The following is a 23,509-nucleotide window of genomic DNA, read 5'->3' on the forward strand; positions in this document are numbered from 1 at the left end:
TTTACTGCTGGTCCACATGAAGCTCTCAGCTCTCTTGGAGTGCATTTATACTGTTAGATCCATAATTTGCTGAATAAAGACACAATCTTTGTAGTTTTGCCTCTGTGAATCACCGTAGTAGATTTTAAATCAAAGATTGATGTGCAGACTTTAAAGACTTGAATTCAAGGGATTAAGAATAATTTGTATTGACTGTCAACTAATTACAACCTTTTAATACATCAGAGGCTTAGACTAGCATAATTTCATAATGGCTGTTTTCAATTGTTGAATGAAATCCTTTTGCATTTTCTGATCTTGAACCTCACCAAATGTTGCGTTTCTTCCTTTGAATTCTTTAAGGCCTTTACTGCGTCAGGTGGATTGAAATTGTGGCTTAACTTGGGCATTGAAAAATATCCCATTTCTTTGCCATGAGAAACTGGGACTACTTCTGCTTCCACCAGCAGTCAAATCATTAATAAACACTAGTGACCCGATTTCACTGGCAGACATACATGCCCATGGCATAATAATGCCCCGCACAATGTTAGCTGTTGTGTTTTTCTTAACCATAGAAATAATTTCCACATCAATAATTGCCGTGTGTAAGTGGGGTGGACTGGAAGCTGCCTCTTCTGCCAGTGCAAAGAATTTTAACTAATGTATTATCCCTGAGATGTCTTAATATAAGAAACAGAAGATTGTGCAGACTGTCCTGTATTTATAAAGCAAAAGATTTTCATTAATCCACAACAAAGGTCCTTTTTTGGAAGCTTTCTGTCATTTAATTGTTTACTTTGGTGTACTACAAACGGCCACAAATGAAACCTACAAAAATACAGATGAAATTTCAAAATCCATTTTCCACATGCCGTCAGATTTGGCAAACCTGTCCAGTAGGCCAGCTTGGAATCGATTCGGGGGCCAGGGGCCAATTGGGCCTTATGTTTGATATACCTGTCCTAAGCAGTTAATTTAAATATACAAATTAAAGCTTAAAGTCTGCACTTCACTCACGCCTTAACTGATTTAAAATACATTGTGGTGATATACAAAGGAAAAAACGACAAAAACTGCTTCGCCTTCTAACAAATTATGGCCCCAACAGTTAAAAATCAAGCGCACTTATGTACTCGTCCTTAATGTGTCACAATTCTCTATCCTAAGCTACCTGTTTTAGCTTCTGTCTCTTTTAAAGTCCCACACTGTATCTCCTCTCCTTGGTGGAGTTAAACATGGGACTTAAAAATAACATAAAAGTAACGCTCAAGATAAACAAATGTAATAAAAGTTATATAATTACCTATGAAACGTACTAAAGTACTATTTACAAAAAGTTAAATTACAGTCGGAGTCCCTAGCAGTTAAGCTAACTAGTGGATACAAGTTTTGCATCTGTTCTGATTAAGGCAGCCACTTTCCACAGGGAGGCGCTGTTGCTCCACACACACACACATCCGAACACCCTCCGCCGTGACAACACCCGGCGTAGCCGAGTGTCCACCTGCTTTGCTCAGCTCCGGTCGTTTCTCCTCTCGGGTAGGCATCTGTATTCAGCATACAAACAGTTTTTTATTACTGTGTTCAAATGGTGAATGCGGCCGATTAGAAGACTGTCAATTAACGCTAAATCACTTCGAAGACATGGGTTTGGCGCTTCTCTCCAACAGCTCAGATAAAAAGTCTGCTAATGCCAATCCTTGTCCATCTCTACCATTAACTCCATTCTCCTTTTTTTTCCACAGCGAGTGGGCAGACAATTTCTATCTTAAGTGTTTTATTTGTTCATATGCTAATAGTGCGATGAAGTTAGCTCACAGAGAGGGGGGCATGTAAACTGCTTTGTGTGGGCTGGAGTTGAACCTGCACCGTCACGCTTGTGGAGTTTTGCTCTGTGGGTTCTTTTTTCCTAAGTGCATCTTAAAAGGCCAAAGCGAGGCACGTCTTCGATGCAAATTTAGCAGAAAAACTGTTGAAATATGCATTTTACTTAAGCCAATACAGTTTCTGATATTTCAGGCTCCTGACATTCAGAGAGGTAAAGCAGTTTTATGGGGATTAAATGAGCTAGTAATGGCCCTGTGATATAGAAGGCCACCTTCAAGCCGCTGTTGAAAGACATCTCCCATCTTCATAAACAATTGGAGCTAATGCAGTCGCACAGCAGAGTCTGACTCCATCCCTCGCTCCTCTCTTTTGTCTGTCTGTCTTCACCAGATACTAATTGCGCGGGGAGGTAAACACGGCAGTCAAGTGGAGAGGACGGCGAGTCAAGCGTGAATATCAATCTCCCCACATCAGTGTCATCAGATGACTTTGACTGAGTTGAAGGCAGGCCTCATTAGAGATGTGGTTCAGGCAGGGGTGCTGCGGGTGGCAATAACATCCAGGCGTAGGGCTCTGATGTTCTGGAAATCTGCAGAGCTCACCAGGTAACAGGCCTGCGGATGTATAATCCAAGCTCCACTCCCCAAACCCAGCCCTCACAGAAGTGTCAACAGGGTTCAGGGAGGAAATGTCACATTCCCCACATAGGCGTGCTCCTCTGCATGAAGGCGTGAGGAACAGCACAAGTTCGTAGGTGTAAATGTGCATCCCGTAGTCATGCAGCCGATTGTTATGAGCTTGTGCCACCAGCTTTATTTATTTTTTTCTTTTGCCCTTTTTTCCTGGCTCCATGTCAGCAAGTGACAGCAAGAATTGCCTGCGTTGCACACAGGTGTCAGACCTGGCAACTAACTTTTCCCACCCTGCCGCCAAGATTTTCTTGGGGAGGGGGGGTAGAATATTGCGCCTGGCATTTTTGACTTCTTTCACCAGATCAAGAAGGAAGAATGTCAAGCAGATGCATCTTGTATCTGAGCTGGTGTCGCACGTTCTCTGTGAGCAAACCCACAGCAGAGATGTTGTTATTTGGCATTTGCCTTTTTATGGCTTTGAAGATATTTTTATTGTTTTTTGTTCATGAAGTTAAGGTAAAGCAAGCAGAGGAAAAAGAAAAAAACAACGGCTAATTGATAATTGGCTAATCATATCAGATTTTACCCCTTGGCTGTAAAGCTTTAAGTCTGCACTTCACTCACACTTTAATTGTTTTAAAAAAAGCCGATGAGGCATTGTGATCACCCAGGTGTGCGGCGCGGATACAAAGAGCAGTGAACACGGTAACTGGAGAAAGAGGCAACGTAGGATTTTCAAATTCATACCGTAGGCCCATCTGCAAAAATTTTTGGATGACTTAAAATCCCGGTGACCATGATCTCAAGGTTAAGGTCAAAGGTCAAGCTTTCTGAAAATCCCCACCTCTACTAAAAACCTCTGACAAGTTCAAACCTCAGTGACCTTGACCTCAAAGTCCTAGGTGATTTTCAGAAAACTTGACCTGTGACCTTGATTGTGACCTCAAGAAGGAAGTCAACGAGGACTTACAAATTAGCTGCATCTGCTAGAATGCTGAGGGGTATCACTGGCAGCCATGAGTATTTTTATAACAGTAAAGAACATAACACAGAGGCCCCTGATCAACTTGATCTGTGAGGAGTTGTTGTTTGTTTGTTGTTTATATTTTATATTCTAAACGATGGGAGAAATGGTGAATGTTTGCCTATAAAGTAAAAGCTGCTGAAACCAACATAGTTCATTTGGCACCACTGGCACAAGCACAATGGAATGATCTAGTTTAGCAAAGGTGAGGCACGGCAGACACATAGAAGCTACAGCTGCTAATGTTAGGACACCGGTCAATCAGTGCAGCCATGCCTTCCATGCCAGAATCCAGGTGTTGAGGTATTAAAAAAGAATTCAACTTACTCAGAGTTGTTATGAAAACGTAAACTATCTATAGATGCCCATACTGTTTTTGCCCCAGGATGCTAACATACTTTTCAGTTCTGTGAATTCAAGACATGGGGGTACATAACATGGGAGTCTATGGAGATTGAGTCTGTACTTTATCATTAATTCTTCTCCAAAGAAAGTTCACTATAATGAAAACAAAAACAATCCTGCATTATCATGAGCTCTGTGGGGAATTTGAACCACGGGGACAGTGCTGCATTACTCACTGCTAACTACCAGATGTGGCGTGTTAAAGCATGTGTGATGAGGTTAGATGCTACTTAGTAAAAGGAGAAGCACAGCCATGACTACTGTGACTCCTCTAAAAACTAAGCAAAGATGAAGTCCAGTGTAAATTCTACTAGTTAAGCTTTTTTGAAATTGATATTTGGTGACTTAAAAATCCTTTTTCCTTTCATACAAATGAAACAAAAAACCTCTAATATTTGTTATGTGTAGCTAACATTTGTTATGTGTATGTACAGTCAGCTGGTTGTTGTTTGGGACGTTTCAAACGTGTTGCAGTCGCAGATGTTCCCCCTAGTGAATAAAGTGCAATGTCAACACTCTTAACATTGTGTAGGGTGTTTTGCCCATTTCTTATTTGCTTTTCAGGTTTTCATTTAACAGCAGTTATGAATGCTGATAAAAATGGCTAATATCAGGCAATACCATCAGTCTGCCAAGAAATTGGTTAGGTTCCAGCCAGCATGCCACATGTCACACAGTTCTTTGAGTGCAGTTTTTGAAGAGTAGCTGATTAATTTTCAGCAAAAGTAGTAATAATTGTATTTTTGCATGAAATTTTAATTTCGAGTTTAATAGCTTTTGTTCATTTTCATCACATTTGTGTAGCTGTGAAACTAAGCAGGAGTGACTTTCTTTTGAGATGTTTTCATGTCACTCTGACCGCTTCCTAAAATGTTATAGCGTTTATGCACTGCCCAACATAGTGCTCCCATCACAAGCTGATTTCCAATCCTCTGCTGGGATTTTAGTTTCCAAATCTTCATTCCATGCGTATTTACCCTTTAAAGGAATCTTTGATAATATTCCTTTTCTTAAACGGCGCTTTGTGATTGTTCTTTAAACAGAAGATGTTTAATAAGTGCTCTGGTCTGCTCTTAAATACCTGGCAAAATGGATATGTCAGCACGGACATGCTTCAGTGTTGGCTCAAAATGACATTCGATTCAAAAGTCACGCTTTAAAGTTCTTTTGAATCACATTGCCAGACATGCCGGAGAGGTTAAAAATCTTGGGTTTTACTGTGAATTTGTGGCAAAAATATTTCTCCAACCAGCACAAAAGCCTCAAAAATGCAGATGAGAATCATCTTGTTTGTGACTGAAAGTTCAGAGGTGTGTGAGGTGACTCGTAAAGGAAACACTATGAACTGTGCCCCGATCCTCCTGCATTAAACATTGCGCAAACTATCCACTTTCCATTTTGGAACACACACAAATATTATCCTCCACCGCTCCCTCCCTGCTTCTTTCCTTCTCTCTCTCTCGGTCTCTCTCAGCAGGTCCCTGATAGGCCCAGTCTCCAGTGGCTATGTTCAAAACACTGGGCCAGAATAGCACGGGCCCTAGGTAGATAAATATTTATGGGGTGCGTTTACTTCTTACCACAGAGGAGAAGTAGAAATAGTGTTTCCAAGGTGAGCAAAACAAACAACTTCAAAGGAATTTAAATGCAGTTCATGTAAATTTTCTCCCACAGTCACATGTTTCTGCAAAGATTATCGTTATATTGTTAATGAAGGATTTTGCGCCTGATGCCAGATGACCTGATTATTGTCTGTTTGCTGGAGCTGGAGCCCAGAGGCACTGGCGAAGATGAAGCTAATGAAAGCATGCACACACAAACATGCGCCGTACATTCCTAGCCATAAGGTTATGTCATTAAGTCATGGCTTCTGGGCAGCAGTCAAACCAGCAGCTGCATTATTCATTGATCAGAGTGGACTGTGATCAGAAACAGCAGTGCTAATGGATGAGATGAAAGAGATGCTCAGCACGGAATAAACCAAAGAGAGTAAAAAAAAAGAAAAGAAGAAAAAAATCAACGATCCTCTGGGATGTCATTTATTTACTGCTAATCTGTAAAATGCTATGCAGGCTTTTCACTGAGGCTGCAGCTTAACACCTGAGATCTAATAGCTACGGTTAAATCTGGGGGATAATATCTCTCTGGAATCCCGTTCAATAATTCAGCTCGCAGACGGCTGCTCGTCACATGTGCCCCCATCAAACGCAGTCAGGCGATCGTCTAATTATCTGCTAATGTCATGATTCAGCTGGCTCCGGAAACGTGCCGATGATGGCGCGCGTCTGGGGCGGGCTGGCTGGTTGGTGAGTTGCGGGGGAGGGAAGGTGGGAGGTGGGGGATCAGCAGGCCTCGGAGCACAGCCCTTTGATGTGAAAGATAATTACTTGTGTAGTTAAGATAATTAGCACAAGTCCAGAATAAAAGTAAATAGGCTAACTGTCGCTTCCACTCTAGCCTGAATGAACTCAAGCTGCGAGGCAAACAGCGTGTGATTTTCCTCACAGCTGAAAGTGAAATAAGATTCGGAACGAGCACTCGGACTTTGTGCGGTGTGTATTGTGTGCATTTGCATTTTGGATGCGTGCTTTGAAACTGCATAAAAGTTGTAGAAGGTGATGTTATTTAGAGTCACCTCAGCTGGGGCAGAATCTGTAAATTCAACAAATTGATTGTTGGCCATTATTGGCACATCTGATGGTTATATGGGGAATAGGGTTGCAGGGTGGGTCATGCATTATCCGTGTTTTAACATTTGAGGGATAAACAACAAAAAAAGAAGACGCCATGTCAGGATTAGGATCGAGAACAGTTTTCAGATCATCCAATCCATTGAAATTCTATGCCCTCCAGGCTCCTGAGCTACTTTATCAATGCTGTTACTCCTTTATGACACTTGCTCATCGCAAAGCAGCTTTTCCCTAATCTATCAGTGGAGCCTTTGCACCCAGGATTTATGTGCATATGTTTTTTCAACCGTATTCCTACCCTGTGTGCGAACTTTGAGATGATTAAAAAAAAAGTTGCCTTTTTTTCTCCTCTGCTCCCAAACAGAAAAATTGATTGGGAATCAACAAGGGAATCGACTATGAATCTGACCTTTAAGTCGACTCGATAATCTCACTGGTATCAATACACGAGCTGCATCACAGGCTCTGCTCTTTTTGGGTGTTGTTCCTTAGCTTTCCATCCTATGCAAAGTATGGACAGCAACGCTGAGTTTTTGTCTGTGAAATTTTCATCCATTTTTAGGGAGTAAAACAAAAGCGGTATTGATTTATGGGCCAATATTCACACGACCTTCTCGGCTGCGATTTTGTGCCTGCTGCATATGAAGCAGTACGTGCTGAAGGTATTGTAAAATTCAGAGTCGAAGCCCGCTGCTGGACGAGCTACGTGCTGTAGCCATTTGTAAATTACCAGCAGGCAGGATTACAGTGTTAGTGTCACTGCTCGTGCTGTGGATGAGGTAAAGCCTGTTATACTTTCCTGCTGTCAAAACATTACTTTCTGCTAAAATTAGGCTGCTACCTACTCAGCTCTATTGATGCTTTTAAAGGAGCCAGTTGACTATTGTCGCCACTGTATTAAGAGTCTAAATAGAGCATTTGGTTTTCTTTATCCATCAGAAGAAATGTTAAGGTCACAAACTTTGTTTCACAGAGTGTTACAAACCCTTTAGAAACAAGAACCCTTACAAGGTGATGCAGGATCTTGGATGTGCCTGCACACATTTAAGCAGGTTCATCCTGGCTCTTATGGAAAACAGAGCCCCCCACTGCTGGGATCACCATCCTGCCACATTCCAAGGACACTGTTGTGATAGACAGGGCTTAATGTGTATCTTGCCAGAATTGGATTTGATCCTGGGGACTCTGCCACGAGGCCCCCCTATGTTAGATTTACTCCCCACCCTCACCCCCAACACACTTCTATCTCCCCCCTCTCTTTTTCCGTGTCAAACAAACAGAAGCAGAATTGCCTCTTCTGGAGCTCCCGCCTGTTCGATTGCTGCATTGTGACAAGATCATGTACGGATCTGTGTCGCCGAGTGCTTTGTGTGTTTTTCCCAACAATGGAGGAGAAGGGGAGGATTTGTGTGTGGAAACAGGCAAGCAAGAAAACAAAGAGCAGGTGTGACTCTGTGAGCTTGTTTTGACGCCTGCGTATATATTTTATGTACAGGTGTGTGTTGTAGAATATGTGCCTCCCTGTACTCGTTTGCATGCCTGTTTACACTTGGGGACAAGAGTGGGGGGAATCGTAGATGCACCTGCTGCCACAAAGCTGTAATTTCCCTCGCAGAATTTAGCCGAATAATCGTGCTTTCCCTGCTGGCGCATCGTGCTTCAAAGCACCGATGAAATGGAAAAAAGCGTCGATTTGGGGCGTGATTGTCGGAAACGCCACACCTTCCCACTCTGTCTAGGGTGAGTTGGCATGGCAACTGGTTGCATAACCAGCCAAAAACTTTTCCCTACTCTTTATACCTAAAGGCCTAATCATATCCATAAAAGGCAGCACGTATGTGAAATAAAGCCATGCTTGAGTCTGAGGCATCTGAACTGTCTCCACATTCACATTAGCTGTCAGCATATGTGTAAATAATCTACATTTTATACCAAGCTATCATTAATCCAGAAGACGGCGAGAATAAAGATACCTCGGGCTTGTTGTCACTGTGATACCGCTTAGATACACAATAGTAGCATCAGTTCATGAGTCTCCATGTTGTGAAGCTGTGAGCAAACCAGCGGGGCCCCATTCTCCCCGGCTTTTAGATAGCTGACTCTTGTCTCCCGCAGATCTGTGGTGGTAACATCCTTATCTGCAGCAAAAAGCCTGCCATCCAGGTTTATCCATTTGGCTGAAGACTGACATTACTGCAATAGTGTCCCTTCTTATCTGTTTCTGAGGCTGAGGAAGAAAATGCAGAACAAGACAGACTACTATTTCATCTGGGGGAAAAAAAGAAAAGAAACAATGGTTTCATGTGTAGGCACTGCTGAAGCGCCATCTTTTATCCATTCTCATGTATGAAGGCACAGTGTGATGAGCTGTTTTTAATCTGTGTTTGCGTCCTAGCATAGCAAACACACACACACACATACATACATTGATTGGTCTTTTGGAATTTCCATGTAAACAATGTAACTAGAAAGTTCTAGGAGCCTGGATGTTTTTTAAATACCTGCAATTTGGCACAAAAAAAGGTCAAAATAGGTATAGCCCCACATTTCTCTGCATTAGCCTAAAGCTCATATTAAGGGAGGCAAAATCCAATCACCACCTCCTCGCGGTGCCTCCTGGATAACCAACCAATGGTGATGGTCTTCGATGTCAGGCGGTGTGACAAGTTGATCAAAGCTTCAAATTGTCGCATCAAATGGCAATGGAATGTCAAAATTCGGGAAATGCTAGGGCGTCCCCCACAGGCGTCGCCCAAACGACATGGGAAATCAGCGAGGGCTACCCACTCATTGACGGAGTGGGCTAAAGAGACGAGTCCATCTTCGTTTTGGAACAATCAATATCGGAACCATGACTGGAAGAAGTCGTGAATTGACTGCTGCCCTGAAGACCCGCTGCATCGACATTGCCTGTGTCCAAGAGACAAAATGGAGCAGAGCAAAAGCCAAGGAAACTGGTGAAGGGTACAAGCTTTATTACAATGGAGAAACAAAAATCCAAAATGGTGTGGGTATCGCGATTGCTGCAAAATTCAAAGGCAGCGTCGTGACCGTCAACCGATTGTGTGATCGTCTCATGTCTCATTGAAATAGACTCTGGAAAGACAACTCTGCGAGTGGTCTGCTGCTACGCCCCACAAGTGCGGTGCTCAGATGAGTCCAAAGATGAATTTTGGGTACAACTTAAAGATCATCTTTGCTCAGTCCGGCCAGAAGAATGCTTGGTCATAGGCGGTGACCTGAATGGTCATGTGGGACCAGAAGAGATGGTTATGAACAACACCATGGTGGACAAGGACACGGTATGCGAAACGAAGAAGGCTGCAGAATCCTGGATTTTGCCAAAGCCCACAACCTCATCGTAGCGAACACCTACTTCAAAAAGCGGCTATCTCACCTGATAACTTACGCCAGTGGAGGATGGTTCACACAGATTGATTATTGAAAATCTACAAAACGGTGGTCTACCCAGTAGCCCTATATGGCTCCGCATGTTTTCCCGCATTGACCACACATGAACAGGCCCTAAACACCATGGAGATGCACATGCTCAGATGGAGCCTGGGAATTACAAGACGGGACCGTGTTACAATCAAAGACATACAGAAGCGACTAGGTGTAGCTCCAATTAAGGAAAATATACTCGAGTCCCGTCTGAGGTGGTATGGACACGTAATTCGAAGCTATGAGAACTGTGTAACAAAAACGGCTATGGTGATCGACCCAGAAGGATGCCAGCCTCGAGGCAGACCACAGAAACGGTGGATGGACAAAATTAAGGAAGACATTAAGACTGTCAACGCATCACCTGAGGACGCCTTGGACAGAACCAAATGGAGAAACCTTTGCGGAAGAGCGGACCCTGTATCAGCGAGAACAACGGCAGGATGAAGAAGAAGCCTAAAGCTCATATTAAAACTGAACCTGGCATTCTTTGAAGAATTTGGTTGGACTTTGTTTTTTATTACTCACCAAGATCTTGTTTTCTTTTTTCTATGTTATTACATTAAATCTGCTGCTACTGTGTATATTAGCTTTTAAGATATTATTATTTTGAATTATTTAACTAAGAAAATAATTGGATTGTTCATAACACTACACAGTGTGGTCTAAGGACCAAGGTTGACTTAGACCACAGCCACGCAGGCCTAGAGCCTGGTCAACAACTATCTAGCAACTAGCTGTGAGAGAAAAAATGTCTGATTGGTGAGTCTTACTGGCATTTGCTACATGCAAACAGCAATTTGCTAACAACCAAAGCAATCAAAAGGAGGTTCTTGGTGCAGCATCCCCCTTGTGACTGATTTCACCAAACAACCTCCAGCAACCACTTACCAACTAGTTTGAGAATACAAACCTTTCCCTAGAAACCAACGGTTGTTAGCGGTTGCTGAGTGTTCTCTAGGTTTGTGTGATGCAAATACACCTGTTGGAACATGCTAATAGTAAGTTGTGTTTCTTCCTTTAGCTGGAACAGTTTTTTTGCACTTTTTACTGAATCATCATCAGAGACTTGTTTGTACAATTGAGGAAACGCAATGATATAAAATTTTTGAACAATATTATCACTTTTCGTATTATGATTTGTAATGCAACGGGCCTAGTTAATGGCTACTAAGAACTTTGACCCAAAAGTATTATTGAGACAATCTAACAGTAGACAAAAAAAAATTGGTTTTCTTTTTTAATAAAAGCTACTGCAGGACTTGGGCCATGAAAATCAGAAAACAACTCTGCATTCTACATGGAAGGCATTTAGAGAGGGCTACGCTGTGAGGTTTTATACTTTGGATAGGCTATAAGTTGAATGTCCACTGGTTTTCAATCCTCAGGGTGCCGCTTCAGGGGAATGCAGTGCTCAGGTCAGAGATTGTTAAAAAATAAAGGATGGTCTGTCGGACACGTTAGAGAAGGACCAGCGATGTGCTTTCTTTCATGCTCTGCTTGTTGTTTTTTTATCACTGGATCTGGCACCGTTCTCCTGTCAAATAAGCGCACTAAGTTATCTTGCTAGATGGTAACAATAAAGCCACTGCGGTTTCTTTTCCCACAGATTGCTGGATTAAGTCAAAGTGATTCATTCTCTTTTTGTAGCCCTCTTCAGCTCTTTTATTGTACCCCTCCTCCAGCCAATCCTTTTGCAGAGTGTACTACCTGTTTTTCCTGTAGGGACCTGTTAACGCCACTAGATATTTCCCCGTTGCACCTGACTCCTTAAGTGTTTGTGTACTACTGTGTTTTAACACTCCCAGCAGCCCACACTCATACTGTTAAATGATTAATACTTAATATAAGGACCTACCAACTTTCTCACTCAACACGTTCCCCACCTCTTCCTCCCTGTCCACGTTCCTTGCTTGCCACCCTCCTTCGTGGCTATTGATTGTAGAACAAAGGGGAGGGACTTGGGCTGACCCCCGCATTACAAGTGTGCAGAGTATAATTACCTGCAGTGCTTTGTCCTCACTCTTTACTCACATCCTTTCACCAGCCCTCTCTCCACAAGCCAAACAGATGATGCGGGGGGGCTGGGTTAAATGAAACATGCCAGGTTTTTAATGGAGTTTATTTACTTTGTTGTGTTTACATATTAATGTCAGTTATGATTCCATCTGCATACTGGGCCGCTGTGTCTATACATCTGTGGTGGAGGCTTAATCCTACTCTATATAATGCATTAGGAGCTGAAAGTGAAGCCCTTGTCACTAGAACCCACATGTGAAACAGGTTGTACTCTCCAGCAAGGAAGTTGTTTGGGCGTAAGATTTTGTCTTTAAAAAACCCCAAAAATAATAAAGGCTCATTAAACTGTTGCAAGTAATTTACACAGAAAGGAATAAAAGAACTTTTGGCTTAGAGGTATCTTTGCCTGAGCATTTAAAGCATTTTGTGTTGTATGAATTGGCTTGGAAGGTTTTTAAGGTAGCGTGGAGGAGGATGCTATTGGGCTTAACATCAATGTCCAGTTGCTTAGCTGAAGGAAGGCCATCTCACTGAGGTAATAAGAATATATGATCACAGCCTGCAACTTCAGATTGATTTACCAAAGCGTCAAAATGGATTTTGTGTACTTTCAGACATTTGTGAGGTATTTGCACTACACTATTTTTCTTTTTCATGGAGCACATAATTGCAATTTGTCCGCTCTGATGTCTGATTCAGATTCTCCGAAGGGAAACTTTTGATTTGATATTACAGTCATTCGCAGCAACTCGCTCTACAGGGGGTGGCTCTTTAGTTGTTAGAGGGTGCTTGGAAACATTGCAGAACTGCCCTGCAATAGAGGATTTAGAATTTCATTCAGCAAATCCAAATATTTTTAGGAGAAAACTAAACTCAAATAGAACATTCCAAATATATGTGCTGTAGACAGTGCTGAGAGTACTGATAACAAAAGACAAACTCTGTAACGGCACTGTTTTAGGTTTTTAAGAAAAGATATTGACATGACAAAGCTTCATCCTGGACTCCTCCACTGTGCCCCTTCCTAAAAAAAATGTAACTGATGATTCCCCAATTAAGTGGAATGTTTGCTACCACCTACTTGGTGAGGAGGCTGTTGGAGAGGGAATAGGCGGGCATTTGCATCCACACTGATCATTAGTTTATGGAAATGTTAAAATACAGGCTTAGCAAATGACTTGAGCTTAATTATTACTCTTGGTGTTTGTTTCGCTCAATTACTCTGTGCTGCGTGTTAAATGTATTTCAGAAATGGAACTATCCGAATCACGGCGGTGGTATCACACATACAGACCAGGAAGCACTGACAGTATGAAAAGGTCTGTCAGCAGATCCCAGATGTTCATTTCTGCTACACACTGTTCCTCTACTAACACGGACGCTACCGCAGATTTTACACTGGAAAATCCAAAGTCTGAACATTTTGTTCTATGCCAGCTCTCAGGGCAGAGGTCATTTGGGTGATGTGTACTATGACAAGCCACTGTTCGTGCAGGTCAAACATTCCAGGCTCAGAGGCTGTACAGATATTTAATAATGAAAATACAAGACCGTATTTGGAGATACATTCAGATTTGCCCTGTATACAAAAAAAAAAGAGTTTAAGTCAATAGAAGCAGTACATGTTTAACGAGACACTGAACCGGAGAGTTAAAGGCACATGATTGGACCTGCATGTACGTCATTGCTTACAAGACTACACAAAGGACTTCAGTGTTTCACAGTAAGTTTGCTGTTCATCACTCTATCTATTAACTTATATCTTATGTACATTAGTGTACTGCTTAGGCAAGCTTGATTAATTAGGTAAGTGATGAACAGCTATTGCAAGGGCACAAAACTGAATTTTTAGCTGCATCAGTAGTTGGTAGATTCATTAATTCGCCAGACACTTTAATTAGTCTACCAGCTAAATTGCATTTTAAGAGAGTCTGGTTGTTTACCTGCCAAAGTGTGAAAATAGAGTATATAAACAGCCCTGGAGAAGCTTAACAGCGTATGTCTGGTAATGGCTCCCACAATATAGCTATCGAAAGCTGCAATTCTTGTTTCCTTATAACATAAGTTGATCGTGTTGCTTTATGTGTGTGATGGCATTTATTTAAGTCTAACATTAATTTGAGGTAGAATGTCAGAGCTGAGATGTGTTGACTAATGTCTGAATCTTTTTTTAATACCAGGAATGTCTGCAGTTACTTGACCTGAGAAATATGAGTTTAGTCTCAAAAGACAGACCCAGTGTTAGCTGGAAGTTTTTGAGTTGCTCCAGCAGGAACATGCAGAGGCGTTCGGAGGTGCTCAGCTGTATGTGTGTGCTCGAGAGCTGTGGGCTGCATGTGCTCCACATAGCTGGAGAAAGTGCTCAAAGCATTGCGTGCAATCTTCCTTAATACCCCTGCTAGTGGACAAGATTTTGTGCACTTTGTTCAAGAAATTTTTGATTCTTCAACTGCTTTTTGAGAATAACTGAATAGAAAACGTGGCCCTTATCAGCAAGGAAGTAGATCATGCTTTTGCCTGCCATGTCGATGTACAGTGCAAGAGTCTTGACCACTTTTATCTTTCAGCAAAGCCTAAAGTCTCTTGCGCAAGTTTTCTTATCATTTCTTTAAATATTGTTCTCAAAGGTTGTTCAAAGCTTCTCTTTGGATTTTGGCTTTCTTTTATTTTTTTCTCTGATCCCACACTGCTTTAGTGATGTTCAGGTCCAAGCTCTAGGGAGGTCAATCCCAGACTGTTAGTGTTCCACTGTGTGTTTTTAATGATTTGGCAGTGTGCTTAGGGTCATTGTCATGCTGAAAATAGCGCAGAGAACTATTGCACAACTTAAAAAAAGTACAAGAAAGTCTTGCACCTTGGAAGCAAAATATTTAGCAGCAAACGAGGGTTGGCTGAAGACTTTTACAGAGTGCTGTACAAATCCTAGAACATATTGCTTGAAGAGGCATGAGTTGGCCCTCTTCTTTATGGCATCTCCAGGACAGATGAGCCTGTAATGATATTCATCAGTAAAGACCTGTCTCTGCTCAAGAAGGTAATGAATAACTCACCATGGATATAAAGTACATTTCCATTTCAATAACTGTCAACGGTGATTTCGGGGGAAATATCCAACTGCAGTTTTTTTCAGACAGGTAATGCAAAGTCACAGTTCGGTAATCACAGCGAAGTTGATTTAAAATGTGATGAAACATTGCAACATGAGAAACCATTATAATATTAATAGATTTACATTCAAATGTAGATGATCAAGCTGGACAAAAACGAGTAAAAGCCAAATGTTCACCTGAAATATTTAAAATCCTTAAAGGGATTGTGGAGAAAGATCACACAATTGCTTGTGTACAGAAAATCCAAGCTTTTTTTCTTGTGTTTGAGTTTAGAAGAGACTGTGTGGACTGTTTCGCTAACATCGTCCAGAAAATGCAAGACAAGCACCATGAGCACACCATTGTCAGGCAGATGGCATGTTTGGACCCAGCAAACATGTCCTCAGACCCAGACTTGTGCCAGGAAAGAATGAAATGACTTGTGGAGCTCTCTGCAATCTGTCAGGAGGTGTCTCTGCTGGTTCTCATGTTTTCAGAAGTCTCGCCGAGAATGTACATTGCACTTACCTGAAGGTTATTCATTGTCACACACAATACAGCAGTGACAGGATTCTCATCCTAGTAAATGCTTTCATTACATTTGATGGATTGTCTCAGTAGAAAAAAGCTGAATCATTTTCTTTTTCCCCCCATTGATTTGGAAAGCATGGGCTTTCTGCAGGAATCTTCTGCTCCCGTCGGGCAACCAAACAAAGGTTTGCGAACGGACACGTGGAGATTTATGCATATGCATCGGGACACAGCTGTAGCTCCGTGTTTGATGTGTCTGTGGAAGAGCTCTCAAAGTAACTTGACAAAGGAGCCTATAGCAGCTCCATCTTCAGAAAGTCCTCCGTCTGTTCTACAACTGCGTCAGGAAAAAAAGACAGAGCAATGCACAGAAAAAAAGAAATTGCTTTGAGCCATCTTGAGATTCTCAGAAATGGGCCTGGGGGGTGACCTGAAAACACAAAACCGGAAGAGGTGGCTGAATGTAAATCACACCCTTATGGCCCTGCTAATCAACAGGCCCAGCAGATGGGAGATGTTACAGTCATATCCAGGGGTGGCTTTGTTAGCCTTTTGTTAGCTTCAGTGTTCAACTCTTTCTGGTTTTATCTGACGATCTACTGTCGGTTGGCTCTTCTAAAATATCTGTCTAAAAAGTTTGGACCTCATCTTCCAAACAAACTTTGATTTGTGATACAAGCCATCAGGCCCAGAGTCTGGTGGTTAGTATCATATGACTGTTTATGTAAATATGTGAGTTAAATTTAGTGGGAACTATGTGTAGTAAATCTTTTTACTGGGATTGTTTTCAGAGGTTGAAGCTCCAGCCACAATTACAGTATATAGAACAGTTTTATCATAAGACCAGCATGTCTCGGTCTTCATCAGGTTCATTGAGAATTAAATTGCATTATATACAGGACTTTCATTAACATAAAGGGGGAAAAAATCCTAATAGGAAAGATTTGAATAAACCCATCATGTGTGTGCAGTTTACCTGTCCACCAATCCACCCAGTCTAATTCCACAGTTGTCTACATCCAGTAAATTTACCAATGGACCAGTGTAACACCAGCATGGATTGGCTGGGCATGTCGTCATCTGATACAAGGCCTACTAGGGAGTGTCTAGTGGTAACCCTAAGTAAGTTAGGCACCTAAACAAGAAGAGTATACAATTTATTTTTTTCTCCTCCCATTATACAGACATCCACTATAAAGGACAACGAACTGCTTAATGAAGAATTTGTCAAACAAATAAATTTGTCGTAAATTATTGAAAATTGGTTTAAAGCCATAAAAAGAGGAAACAGGCAAAATATATACTATAAAAAGTAGCGATGTTTCTGTTCCTGGCTAGTCTAAAAGTAAGAAAGACTCAGATATTAAGTTACATTTGAGAACCGTTTAGTGGAAAATGTCAAAAACTAATAACAAAGGCTTTTTAAACCATTTATCACATTCTTCAGTAAATCATAGTAAACCGTGGCACTTCACTCTGTGGCACCTCACATCTTGTGTATTAAAATTCCTCGTTATGCTCTAGACAGACAAAGACGAAAAACACTTCAAAAAATATATGATGTTACGTATGATAGGAAAACCCGCTACTACAAAGATGTTCAGGTATTACTTCACAAATTACCATCAGAAAAACTTGCGACTGAAAAGTGTGGTGCTGTTCGCAATTTCACAACAACCACTTCAGTAGAAGTTAAAACCTAAAATAACAAAACAATAAATTATCCATCCATTTTCTTCCGCTTAACTGAAGTTGGGCAGCAGCAGCAGGGAAACCTAGACCTGCCGCTCGTCACAGCTTCAGCTTATCTGGGGAATCATCGAGCCTTTTCCTGTCCACCCAACAGATGTAATCTGTCCCAGTCTACACCGGGGCCTGCTCCCGGTAAGACATACATGGCCGGAAAACCTTGCCCAGGAGATGAAAGCCTGAACCATCTCCTTTCGGAGGAGTGGCGGCTCTAGTCTGAGCCCCTCCCGAAGGACTGAACTCCTCACCCTGTCGCTAAGAGAGAACCCATCCGCTTTTTGGAGAAAGTTCATTTGAGCCTGCAGTGTCTGTGATCTCATCTAATAATGTTAACAAAAAGATGGGGCCTACATTAAAGGCGTTTCTCAACAATGATGCACCACCCACCACCTGGTGGCATAACATGTAGGACACAATAATGTGCTAACATTGGGCTTAATTTAAAATTTTAACAGTGACAACAGCGACGAATTGTTGGCTAGTGGGCTAGTCGCACATATCCCTAATAAAAATGCATGGATTTAGAACTGTTTTTCAGCTGTTTTTTTTTGTTTTTGTTTGTTTGTTTTAGCTTTGGTTAATCCCGAAGTCGATGTGATATCCAAGTCCATGTATGGATACATTTTCCTGCTTTATTAATTTGGATGATTCAGTTGGAAATACCACTATGACAATGCGATGAAGAAATATGTAAATAAACCTGACAAACCTACACCTGCCTACAGTATATTTCCATTAAACCTTGTCTTTGCAGTGAAATTAACAGAAAGTGGCTCAAGACAGAGTTCAGGAGTTCAGGAGCAGAGCAGCTATGGAAACATCATCCGGCTCAAAAGGTAAGATTGAGGCCTTTACAGTAAAATAACACAATTAAACTTTTACTTCCATCATATGATGCTTGTTTTTTTAGTTTCAAGATTCAAAACTTGTTGCAAACTGTTGGCAGTCGGCTTTGATATCCAGTCCAACAAACACGTCTGCCGTGTCACACACTTTTGAAAAGCCACCGCTCGCCATGTTTTGAAACTCTGCAAACCCGTGAAACTCATCACAGCCAGGGACAGCTTTATTGTTCAGTGTGCAATTCTATAAATGCCACTTACAAAAAAAATGAGGAAAAACACCAACAATTCATTTAGCGGGCTCTCCAAAGCAATCACAATTACAGAATTGTTTTCCTTCCCTTATCAGCGCTTCTCACAAACAACAGCATGGGATTTAGCACAGTGGTTAGCACTACATAATGCCATACACGTCACCGGTGATGAAATATATTTGGAAATATAATTAGAGCCGTGTGATATTAAGACCACAGTCCTGTTATTGAGCCGCGTCACCCAATTTCGACAAATTATGTCTCGGTTGTCTCGGAGCCTGAAACCTTTGTTCCTTCTCCCTCCTGCTTCATACTTCATGTTAGTGTGTGTATTTAGTGGAAACACCAGGAGGCTCCAACAGTTTCTACTCTTTTTTCCACATTGATTATTGTTTTGCAATCATGAAAGCAACAATATGAATGCTCATGAGCATCTCAAGATTGCAGCCTGAAATTACTTCTTTTTCAATTCATTAACACCTATTCATGGCTTATTAATTAATATAGGGCACTAAGTATTCCCCACCACAGCAGAGGGGCACATTTTTCCCTTGGAGTGATTTTAATCTTATGATATTAGCATCTCACTTTACTCATGGGCCTGTTTGCCCCACTTAGCCTCGCTGCTGCTCCCAAATAGGCCAGTCCAGTCTAGACCAGGGCAGGAACCCTGTGTGTGTGTGCAGGTGCAGCTGGTGAATCCATCCAGCTGCTATTTGTCACGCACTGGCTCACTCCCAACCCTGTTAGCACCAACCACCAACACGATGCCGCATATATGCCTTGTCGAGATGCCGTTGCATGTCTGTGTGTGGCGAGGGCGCAGGCCCAAGTGTAATGGGTTGATAAATCACCCACTAGCTGCAAATTAATGAACAGCATATGAGAGCGAGTGCAAATACACCGCCAAAACGAAACAGTCGCACCAGATTGCTTTATCTATGGAATAACCCCCACCTCCAACCAAGGAAAATGAAAAAAATCAATTAAAGCACCGATATACACCTCATGCTGCTACAGTGCTCGTGTTGCTAAGGAGAACTGAGCAAAGCATGTATTTTTTGTTTATTTGCATTAGAAGAAGGGGAGGGTCTGCTGAAGGTCAGCGTAAATGGAGAAAAGGATGGGGGGAAAAAACTTTGTGTTTGCCTAGAAAACAACTTAAATCAACAAGCTGGAGTGGATAGAAATTGGATAAAACCTTCAGGGCTGCCCCTCAAGAGTATGAATTCCATATTCATTATGCTTGAATGTTGTAATTTCAAGCCCTTACCACCTTTAAAAACAGGAAAAAAAAGGAGAGAAGTTAGAGTGGTGCTGTTTCTCATTTTTCAGCAGAGGACACCTTCAGTGTGACAGCAGTGCGTATGTGTTGAGATGGGAAGGGACAGGCGAGCGGAGGAGGGACGGCCAAGAATAAAGCGAAAAGAGTTAGGTGGTCAAGTCGCCACCTGTGATCCGCAGTAAAACTAAACCCTCTCATTCCCCATCCTCTCCTCCTTCGCCTCATCCCTTTGTTTTTTCTGTTTTTTTTTTAAAGGTCCTCAGAGGATATTGCCGCCATATTCTTTCAGTGGTAAAACGTCCCCAGGCACAAAGCTATTTCAGATGCTTTACCGGCGGGCCTGCGGTGATAGAAAAGGCGTAATTTGTTTTGACTTTGCCTCTCACACAAACCAATCTCCCAGTGTTATTTAAGTCCCAGCTCTTCTCTCGCTCTCAGCAGCATGTGACGGCAAACAACAAATCTCAGGTTGCCATGGATCTCTGCTATTTATAGATTGTTTGCGTGTCTTTGTGTGGGTTTGTTTCTTGTAAGCGTGTGTGCGTGTGTTTAATTGTTGGAAGTTGTGTACGTGTTTGCATACACGCCTTTTTTTTGTTCCCCCCTCTCTTGTTTGTTTCCGTCGCGCAGTCGAAATACTGTCAAAGCCAAACTATTGCAGTGCGGATTCAGTCACAATGCATTGTCGCCAGACAGGAAAAAAAAATCTCTCTAACTTTGAATTAGAGTTTAAAAAAAAAAAGAGTATTCATGCTGTATTCCCAGTGCAGTCATATCTGGGCTGGTGTTATCTGAGGATACAGAGAAGAGGAAAGTGAGCCTAGATGTAGCGACAAGAAGCCTAAAAAAGAAAAAAAAAGAAAAACACCTGATATTCCTGAAATAGAGCGCTTCATTATGCCGGAGCAGAGAAGGATCCAGCCCCTGCCTGTTGATAATCAATTCCCTCTGGTGACTTCTGAACTGCAGTCTAAAGCCACGATGCAGGAAAACAGAGGATAAAAGAACATCCTCCAACTTTCCGGAGTGAGCTGCAGTCACAGCTCGCTTTGCATAAACAGATGTCAGATTTTTAGTTTGGTTGTTTTTCATTGCCTCCCTTCTTCTCCTTTAACTGTACTTGACGGCCTCGACTAGAAGAGCCTTTTCTTGTCGAGAAGTAATTCCGTATCCACCCTAAAACAAACAGCCAAAAAAGACATTTGATTTGATACCACTTCCCACATTACCGCATCCCTGTCACACTCGCTTTTTTCCCTGCCACCAAGAACAACTTTCATCAGTTTCCCCTGTATCATGTAAAACAGTGGTTCCTATTTTTTGTATTTAACATATCCCTATAGCGGTATCAGATGCACTTGGGTGCCCACACATCCATCACCTACCACACTTCAAGTATGTTAAAAATAAATTTTCAAAAATGTTAAAACAATTGTAATCTTTTATCAAGAACTTTTAGAACACACTCCATATTAGGCATGTCACCAGAACCGATACTTACATTTTCTTAAACTACCGCAGGTGTTGCAAGCAATGCATGGAAACTTTATGAAACTTAAAGCATGCAGCCAGGACAGCACATCAAGGCACAGAAGCCAGGAGGGGATCAGTCAACATGACTTTGACAGGGACTTCTCCACTATATCAGCAGATGACTGCCCCTCCCTATACCTGCTTCTGTCAGAGGTTTCTTCCTGTTAAAAGTGAGTTTGTTCTCTGTGTTACTGTGGAGTCTTTAGCTTCCAATGTAAAGTGCCTTCAGGTGACTGCTGTTGTGAAAAATTGAATTGATTTATATGTTTAAGTCTTGGTTCTATTTTCTGAACCAAAACCTAGTTTTTTATACAGTATATATATATTTTACTTGGTCATTTTCGACTCCATTGATTAAAATAGGCACCTTTTCTGAAAAGTTTTGATGATGTAGGGGCATGCTGGGAAATATATTACTTATACTTTCTGACCTGGCTCCTTCTTTCTTGCAAGGTTCAATCTGTTCTGGGCTTGTGGGGCCTAGCTTAAGAAGATAACATGAATTTGTAGCATAGGCTTATTCAAATGTGTCCATGCTCCCAGTCTCAGACTGCAGTTGCTGTCCATGGTGCTGATCAAAAGCTGGATACTTTCGATATTACTGATTTCTGCTGTGTGCTATTTTTGCATTTACAGTGTTTGTTTGTGTGTGTGTGTGTGTGTGTGTGTGTGTGTGTGTGTGTGTGTGTGTGTGTGTGTGTGTGTGTGTGTGTGTGTGTGAGAGAGAGATGCTGCTGGTACACCGTGGCAATAACGGCCCAAAGAGTTGTCTGCCCCGGAGCCTATCACAGAGTTGTTGCGCCTGTGCTTCCTAATGAGGCTTCTTCAAAACAGATCATCGCAGCGAGCGCGTCATCACACTGATGCCAAAGAACACCTTTTGTGTGATGCCTGCAGCTTCTGTCAACATGCCAGTATTTGATGTCCTAATCAGAGAGTGCACTGAAAAAAACATGAAGTAAAACAAATTCATCAGTTTGCGATTGTAGCTTTGGTTTGAAATCGCACGCATTTGCAAATTTGTGATTTGCCGCCCCATCTCAGCGTGTATTCTGGGATATGAGGTGCCACAGAGAAAAAAGGGAGGTGATGATGTACATAGAACCCATCATATATCCAGGGCTCTAATTACGTCCATGCCCCTCCCCCTGTGTCTTAGATGGAGGAAGTGGAGGATCAGCACTTTCCATCCCTCCTACCTGCTCTATGTTCTTTTTCTCCTTTGCCACAGCAGGGCTCGTGTTATTAACCTTCTGTCTGCTCAAGCACATAGGACGCTATGGTCCTTTCTCTCTTGCTGGAAGTTAATTTTAGACAGTTGAGCTTCCTTTTGAAAATTTCCATGTCTCTCCTGCAGCATTCCCTGCCAGGATCCAGATCAGGAGATGAGGCAAATGGAAGAGGAACACATCAAAAGAGACAGATTGACTGGACAGTGTGAAACGGTTCTTGTTACATTCAAGTTGATAGTAAAGAAGAAATATGAAGAGAAGAGGAAGATGGAGTGTTGAGAGGACAGATTGAGGAAAAATTAAATGGCCTTCTTGATGAAGAGCAAGTTTGACATTGAGTGCTTGCACGTCCATGCATGTATGCATGTTTGACTGAAAGCGTGCTGCACAACACCAAGGGGCTGGGGGTCTACTTAGATTTGATGGCTAGAGTCCTTCACTCCCACGGCCTGCTCTCTGTCCTCTTATTGCGGCACTCTGTCAGCCTCGTCGTTAGAGCAGCTAAGCACCTCTCAAGGTGGTTATTGTACCTCTCATTAGCGCAGTGTGCCGACTACGCAGCGACTGTGGACGAGAGCCAGGCAGAGACGGGAATACTCATTAGATGTGAATCATGCGTGAACACAGAGGACCCTCCCTGCTGATAAACTGACAGTTTCCCCTATACGACAGGCTCAGATACCACCCCTGTGATGACCAGCAACTGGAACTCATGGTGTAGCACATATAAAAGCTGAATTCATGCTCTATTCTTTAAGGGGATGTGAAAATGATTGCTGCGTTTTAAAGTGTTGCTGTGTAGCTTTTAATTGCAGCCACAACGAGATACACAGTAGTTAAATACTTCTAATCTGGCAGTTATGAGAATAGGAATGCCACATAAGTGGATTGTGAATGTGTCTGCTGATTCTCTGACCAAATGTCAATTTTTCTGTCTGCAAACCTTCTCTGCATTTCCTGTCAATAGTTTG

General features: G+C 42.0%; 1 long non-coding RNA gene across 1 annotated transcript; it reads left to right on the top strand.

Annotated features, from left to right (window-relative positions):
• Positions 1-259: 259 nt before the first annotated feature.
• On the top strand, positions 260-22,943 carry LOC113008607 (uncharacterized). The gene is made up of 5 exons (XR_003270049.1): positions 260-1,521; positions 2,200-2,414; positions 18,147-18,228; positions 21,295-21,476; positions 22,664-22,943. It is a non-coding gene; the product is annotated as an uncharacterized LOC113008607 (long non-coding RNA).
• Positions 22,944-23,509: the final 566 nt, after the last annotated feature.

This window comes from Astatotilapia calliptera, chromosome 17, assembly GCF_900246225.1.
Source record: "Astatotilapia calliptera chromosome 17, fAstCal1.2, whole genome shotgun sequence".
Taxonomy (NCBI): Eukaryota; Metazoa; Chordata; class Actinopteri; order Cichliformes; family Cichlidae; genus Astatotilapia; species Astatotilapia calliptera.